An 8,236-nucleotide genomic window follows, 5' to 3' on the forward strand; every position below is an offset into this window, starting at 1 on the left:
CAGCTTTGTGGGATTGTCCATTTGTCTCAATCGGGGCATGAATGCCTTGGCCTTCTTTCCCAAGACCCTGACCTGGCTTAAAACCATTACCGACCATGACCTTAGCCACCATGAGAGCTGCTTTAGAAACTTCAGGAACGGGCAACGGCATATCAGAGGAAGCTTGAACAACTTGAATTATCTCAAATGAATGATAGCTATCCTCCTCAACATGATCGGGTTCTATGTATGGGATCGATGTTGCATTGAAGATTCGGTGATCTTCCTCTCCATAAATTGTAACCAACTTTGCTTCAGCCACAAACTTGATCTTCTGATGCAAACTGGAGGGTACTGCGCCTGCATTGTGAATCCATGGCCGTCCCAGCAAGAAATTGAAAGCGTAAGGGATATCCAAAGACTTGAAAAGAATATCAAACACCGAAGGTCCGATCTGCAGCCTTTAAGTTAATCCGGCCTATGACATCTTTCTTTACTCCATCAAAGGCTCGTACAGAAGTCTTGGCTGCTTGCATGGTAGATGGAGGAATGCCCAGCCTTTTCAAAGTAGCCAACGGGCATAAATTCAGAGCCGACCCGTTATCAACAAGTACTCTAGCCATGTGAGTCTCCTTGTACTTCACTGATATGTAAAGCGTCTTATTATGACTACGTCCTTCAACTGGGATTTCCTCATCAGAAAATGCTACTTGATCTTTGAGGAGGATCGTCCCGACAAACCCTTCTAGCTTATCTTCTTCAATAGTCTCGGGCACATGAATCTCACCCAACACCTTCATTAGAGCACTCCGATGCTTATCTGATGTCTGGAGAAGTTCCAACAACGAGACTTGTGCAGGTAACTTTCTCAGCTGATCAACCACGTTATATTCACTAGCCTTAATCACAGCTAGGAATTCCTTCGCTTCTTTCTCAGCCACTGGCTTGGCCGGTTGCTTATCAGGATAAGTTTGCCTTGACCTCGTTATTAGATCAACGTCGTACGACCATGGAACCATCTTGTCACTCTCATAAGCGTAGGGCTGAGGTGATGCCAGCATCAATACTTCTGGAGTGTCGGGTATAATGATCCCGAGGTCACCGTCAGAGGCGTCCTCGAGAGCGGGCATGTCAGGATCCAACTTCACTTGTTCATCGATCATCCTTGCGAGTTCTTCATTCCAATCAATGATGACTTGGGATATAGCGGCCACTACCCCGAATTCATCTGCTGTCCCAATCATCCCCTCTCTCACCAACTCATCCACTTTCTTTCTTATGTCACCGAGTGACACCACTTCACCGGTCGAAACATAACCAGCTCGGACTAAAGCATCGAACATATTTTCGAGAGGGACCCTGAAGCCTCGAACCTGCTTGACTCCCGGGCCAAGGACAACATTTGTACTGCTCGAATGATCAGGGAGTGGATTGTTCTGCACATTGGGCTTACCGGCTGGCTGTAGTGCAAACGCTCCAGTCTCGAGTAGATCCTGCACTCGATGTTTGAGCACTTGGCAATCATCTGTCGAATGCCCAACCTCACCTCTATGGTAATCGCATTTCTTCGACGGATCATACTTTGCATAGCCGGCAGCGTTAGATCTTTGTGGCTCTGAATTCAGCAAGTTCTTCTTCCTTAGCACCGCCAGTACCTGAGATAACGTCCCGAGAAGTGGAGTAAACTGGCGGGATTTGTGCTGTTGGCGTGGGTCTTGCTGGCCTTGCCATCCATGAGAGGTCGTCTGCTGGGTGCTAAATTGTAGCTTAGGGGCCTGAGCTGGCGTCTTCTGCACATAGGTCATGTTGACTTCGGGGACATGCTCTTTGTCCTTCTTACTAGTAAATCTCTTGCTTGATGAACCTGACTCACTGTACCATCCTTTCTTGAGCCCGGTCTCAATCTCCTCACCCATGGCTATCAGCTGGCCAAAAGATTGGGCGGCCGTTACTAACATTCGTGAACGAACTGGCTGCGGTAGAGTGGACACGAACAACTTCATTAAGTCACATTCTGAGGGTTCAGGCATGATCTGCCCTGCCATGTTCCTCCAATGAGTGGCATACTCCTTCAGAGTCTCGCCCTTTTTCTGCTCAACTCTCTCCAGGTCTTCCCTTGTAATAGTGACGTCGAGATTGAACTTGAAGTGCTTGACGAAAAGGTTTGCCACCTCTTCCCACGAGTCTTTTTGGTTGATCTGGTGGTTGGTATACCACCTCATTGCAGCATCCTTCAAGCTTGCTTGGAAGGTTTGGATCATTAGGGGTCCGTTAGACACATATCTATTCATGAGCCCCTGGTACATATCGATGTGCTGAATTGGGTTCGAGGTGCCGTCGTACTTCTCAAAGGCTGGCATCTTGAATTTATTGGGCACTTGGACCCGGGTAAAAATGGATAAATCCACAGGCGGAACACTTTGAGTTCCCTCCACTTCACGTAACCTCTGGTCGAGCTTGGCCAACAACTTGGCATTCTCATCGTTGGGGGGTGAATGAGGAACAGGGACCGACGGAGAAGCACTAGTGTTGATCAAAATGGCATCATCCAGTTGAAGGGTTGTATTAGTGTTTACTGCAGGAGATTTGTCAAGGCGGAGGTCTTGACGGGTTGGAGGTGGAATCTCCGATTGAGAGGCAACATTGATCTCGTGCGCTTGGCCATGAGATCACTCATCATTTTGGACATGGCACCGTGATCCGCTCATTGATTGTATTCATGTGTTCTTTAGCTTTTCGTCGATCATGGCTGCAATCTCGGCTTGATTGGCCATCCTTCTTTTGGTCACCGATCAAGTATTATGAGGATGAGGGGGATCCGTGGCAAATTACCTGCAAAAAGCAACGGTGGAATAAATATGACAAGTAAGAATAACGAGTCGGTCCATGACATCCTCTAGACCCTCAAGATGAAATTTCTTTCGAACGATCGATTCGTCCAGTAAATCCCGAAATTCCAAATTGCTTTATTCAATAAAAACCTGGACTGATTCCAAAATTTACAAATTATAGCTCAACGTTTTTCATTGAATTGCTCAAAATGGAAAATGTCTCAAAAGAATTCTTATAAAAATCGTTCAGCAACATTTATTACCAAAAAACATCAATAGCATGAAGTACAAATGTAAGCTAATATTCCATCTTAAAAAGAAAGAAAAACTTCCTAAACCAAACTAGAAATCAGATAGTCTTTCTCTTTTTAGAGGCTACGTGATCTATAGACGAATGGGCCTTCAAGGCGTGCCGTAATCGTGCATTCTCTTCAGACAGAGCATCTGCCTTATCCTGGGCTTTCGTCGCCTTTTCTTCGCTGATTTTGATTTGAGTTGAAGGGTATGCCGTACTGTCACGACCGGGATCTTCGGGAGTATCTCAGCAGGGATGGTATGATGCTGAATATACCGGGCTGTGGCAAAGTGACTTCACATCCTTCCGGTGGGCTCATCCGCGGGCCAAATCAGCTTTTGAGTGGAACAATTCTGCCAAGCCTCAGAATGACGCCTAAGCTCGACTCTGTAGGACTCGTCCTTCTCGAACTGGACTTGAAATTCATTGGGCCTGAGTGGAGGTGGGACATCCTGCAGAACTCGGAATTGACGTGTAACTCGAAGGGGCTGATAGCAGGTTGCCCCATAAATGCCCATCAAAGGTACGGGCTTCTGATCGCCATGGTATAATCGAGCTTCAACCTCCCGAAACCACATAACTTGCCAAAGGAAAATCTTAGAGCTTGGATCCTTGAACAGATGGACCCATTGTGTATAGTGCAAGCTCTTAGTTTGATCTTGTATTTGTTTGAACCTTAAAATAGGGTTATCAGTCATGTCCATTTCAAATACAGTCATATTTTCCCCAAATTGAGAAAGGTGTGAGAGAAGCCAGATTTGTAAAAGCTTAATCGGGGCTCGAAAAGCTCTATCTTTTCCTTTCTTGAATCGTGTCAGAGACATGAAAGTTTCTGCCAGAATTGTGTTTATAAAACTAACTCCACCACATATTTGTTTTACCGTCCTAGCTATCACCGGATCAATATCATTTTGACGGAATGGAAAAATGATGAGTCCAAAAAAAACTAAGATAAAAATTTTAGATCTCATGAGGACGGAGTTATTTTCGAAACATTCAATAAGAAAAGATAATGGGCATGCTTGACAATTACCCTTTAGCACTTTTTCAATTTCCTTTTTAGTCAAATTCAAAAATTCAGCAAGCACTACCACATGATCTACCTTAATGGGTGGTTCGACTATATCCAACTCAATCGATTTTCCAAAGGCAATACTGTATTCTTCCAGAGTCGGTGTGAGCTCAAACTCACCTCCCAACACAAATGTGGTTGTCTTGGGGCACCAAAAATGAGCGAGTGCTTGCATGATCCCGCTCTGAACATCTATGTCTAGGATTGGCAGCATGAATCCAATACGCTTGAGAACGTACTGCTGACCATCTGGCTTCAACTGGCTCCATAACTTCTTGAGCTCTAGCTTTGGAGTAGGCACGAAACGGATATCGAGGCGACCCATTCTTATAGACCACGTGCCAAAAGACTCAACCTAAACCATGGACCGACTCAAAATAAGATACAGAAAACCAAAGATAAAGCTCGAGAAATTACCGTCTTTGGGGAAAAAATGTCAATCACAGATACATGCACATGAATCGTGAGTTTAAATCTTAATCTATCTATCCTAATGGCTTTTGCAAAGTGAAATGATGAACGGAACGACACGTCGCAGCCTCGCGTACAATCATCATGACTAGTCGCGGCCTCGCATACCGTAGTCATGACTAGTCGGGTCCAATCACTTCGGCTTGGTTCGGTCGACAAGGGTAACCTCCATGCATTGTAGCCTCACGTGCATGAGGACGACCCTTGAGCCATTTTTTGAAAAAAATTTCGGGATCCAAATGGGATAACCTTTAGCGAAGTCTTACCGCCAAGGTTAAAGAACCATCCAAATACCATCTTAAAACTATGGGTGTGACCCAGGTCCGGTCACAGGTTGTGTATGGTGTAGTGCAAATACTGTAAATCATGCACAACAATTATATGCAAACACCACTTCAATAGTGCAAAAATTAAATCACAATTCCACTCCACCAAGCCTGCAAAACAAAGGGTTAGCCAATCACTACTCCCCTTATAACTCCCATCCTGGAAAACCATTTAACACCTAAGAATGAGAATCCGATCAAATTTTGTCAAATCAAGTGATTTTTCCATAAAATTTTTTTGGCCTAAGTCCTCCTTAAATTTTTTTTTTAAAAAAAAAAATTAAAGTTAATCTCCCCAGCGGAGTCACCAAGCTGTCGCGACCTAAAAAAAAATCGGATTTTCGATCTTAGGCTAATGGATTACTAGATCAATTAAATTAACTAACCTAGCTCGAGTTATCCCAAACTCTACCAAATCGCAACTTAGGTCCAATTGTGAGCATGCAAATATTTTCAATGGGAGTCGCCACTAATCATTTAAGGTAGGTTGATTAGAAACCTAAATAAAATAGCGGGAGTACTATTTTATTTCTGCGAACCAGAAATTATAAATTCGGGGACTTGGTTACGCTAGATTCCCTAACGCCCTTTCGGTACCAATTTCAAGAGAAATACTCAATTGGACAATTTTGATAAATCCTGACTTAGAGTTCAAAGGTGCAGAAATTTTCTTTTTTGATTTTTTATTTATTTAAATGAAAGCTAACCTATATGTAATGACGTGCAAAAATTGACATATGATTAATGCAACCTAATATGCAAACTATATGTCATGCGACGACGTGATCTATTTCTAATGACGGGCATATTATTTTTTTTTGTATTTTTTCTTTAATGAAATTCGGAATTAAAAATGCCAATTATCTAAACATGCAATTTTAAACTAAAGAAATTAACCTATTCTAGAGTAATCTTTTTGGCATTTTTTTTATCAAAATTCGAAATTAAAATCAAGTAAAAAATATAACCGCTAAATCTTTCGAATTAAGTTTCGATCTGAAGCCTGACAGATCGATCCTAAAATTCGAAATACCCGCTATGGAAATAACTCTATCTAAAGCCTGATAGATAGATTTATTTCCACGTGTGCGGTTGCGGATTAGGAAATCTTCCTAATCGATCACATCTTGAAAAAAATTAGATATCTTAAATATCTTGGATATATTCAAAAGATTTTGAAAATTCTAAATTCTATCCAAATTTGAAAAGTAATAGATATCCAAGATTTCAAAAAAGGAAATAAAATCCTAATTGAAATAATGCTTATTATCCAAATATGCAAAATTAGATATCAATAAGCACAAATTAGGTAACCAAATATTCGAATCAAATCGGGATATGATAATTACCTGATTTGTAGATTTCTTTCCTAATTTGAATCTGTAGCGGATCGGGATTGCGGATTGGCGGTGCGTCAGGAGCGGCGGCGTGACGTTGGGAACAGTGGCGGCTAGCGACGGTGACATGACGGGAACGGCGGTGCGGCGGGCGTCTCCGAGCAGCGGCCAATAGGCGGGGACGGGCGACTCTCCGGCGGCTGTGCAGCGAACAGCAGCAGCACAGGCGGTGGGCTAACGGCGGTGCAGTGCAGCTCCGTCGGGCGAGCGGCGGTGCAGGCGCCTCCGGCCGGGCGAACGGCGGTGCAGGCGCCTCCGCGGCCGTGCAATGAGCAAAGGGCGACATAGGCGGGCGGAGTAGGGACGCCCAGCGGCGGTGGCACCGGGCGCGGCGGTGGTGTGCGACGAGGCAGCGGCAGGCAGGCGTGCAGCGGCGGTGGCACACGGCGAGAGACGGGCAGCCGCACGGCAGAGGCGGCGGTGCGCGGCGGTGGCACGCAATGGGCCGAGGGGCGGAGCAGCTCCGGCGTAGGCGGCAGGCGGTGGCGCGGCAGGCATGCAGTGCGGCGCGGCGGGCGGTCTCCTTTCTCTCTCTCTCTCACTCTTCTCAAAATTCTCTCGTATGTCTCTCTAAAAATCCGATCTGAAAAATTATGAGAGCCCTCCCCCTTGATTATGAGACATAAACATATATTTATAATGTAAACCTAGGTCAATTAACCGGGCTTTCTAGTCCTAATGGGCTTAGGTTTAGGCTTTAATTTAATTCTAAGTGGGCTGAATTAATTTGGGCTTTTCTTTAATTAAGCATAATGGGCTAATTTAAGCTCAAATTAAGACAACCAAGCCCTTTTGTGTGTGATTTTCGGCCCATGCTTTCCGAGTGAGCCGAGTCTCATTCGGTGCCCGAGCTCGATTTACGTGATAAATTTTAAGCTTGCTTATCACCGCCGATCCGATGCGAAATGCAGTTAATCTATATGAACCTAAACTTTATGCTATGCGATTTGTAATATTTTTGTTCAGGGATTAAAATTTAATCCCTAATTTTCTATGCAATTAATCACTAAATGATGCGCCGAAATTTAGGTGTCAACAACATGGATAATTTTTTTTTTGCCAATTCAGTCCTACACCTATTAAAATTATACCAATTCGGTCATAAATCTTTTTTTCTTGTCATTTTAGTCCTAAACCTTTTGCATTTGTGTCAGTTCAGCCCATCCGGCCAATTTTGGTGGGTCGGCGCTGATGTGGGCTGATAAAAAATGGCCGGATGGGTTGAACTGACACAAATACAAAATGCTTATGAATGAATTGGCAAAAAAAAAAGGGTTTAGGACTGAATTGATATAATTGCAATGGGTTTATGACTTTTTTGGTAATTTTCCTCATCTTCAAGTGACATGTTGGATCATCTATAAGTTAGTTTAATACAGTGTAGTTACTGACATGCTAAAGGAAAACCAAGAAATCACAGAATCAATTGCTAGAATAGTTCTTTGTTGTTAACATATATACTAAGCTTGTATCCACGTCTTTCCCATCAAGTGCGTCGACTGAACTGTCATGTAGGCTATCCCCACTGGAGATGTGGTTCTGTGAACAATCATCCTTGGACTGAATACTGATGAATGTAATGGTCGCTATAAATGGCTATTACTCAGCTCAATTTTATTTGACACCATCTTTCAATTTTCTAGATGCTTCTTATCTCTTAATAGCAATCTCAAGGTTTAAATGTCAATGAATGTGCTTTTCCGGGCACCCTATTGGTTTCTTTCTCAGGGTTGGGTGGATAACAATTCAGATCATCTGGAAGATAATGCTTAAGCAAATTAAGCCGTAAAGCATGGTGACTTACAGATAAGTCCCTAAAATGGAATGAATGCTTCCAACCCCTAGGCGATAAAGCATCTGTTACT

This window comes from Syzygium oleosum, unplaced genomic scaffold (assembly GCF_021117445.2).
Source record: "Syzygium oleosum isolate NSW1041296 unplaced genomic scaffold, Sole_v2.1 Sole_v2.02, whole genome shotgun sequence".
Lineage (NCBI taxonomy): Eukaryota > Viridiplantae > Streptophyta > Magnoliopsida > Myrtales > Myrtaceae > Syzygium > Syzygium oleosum.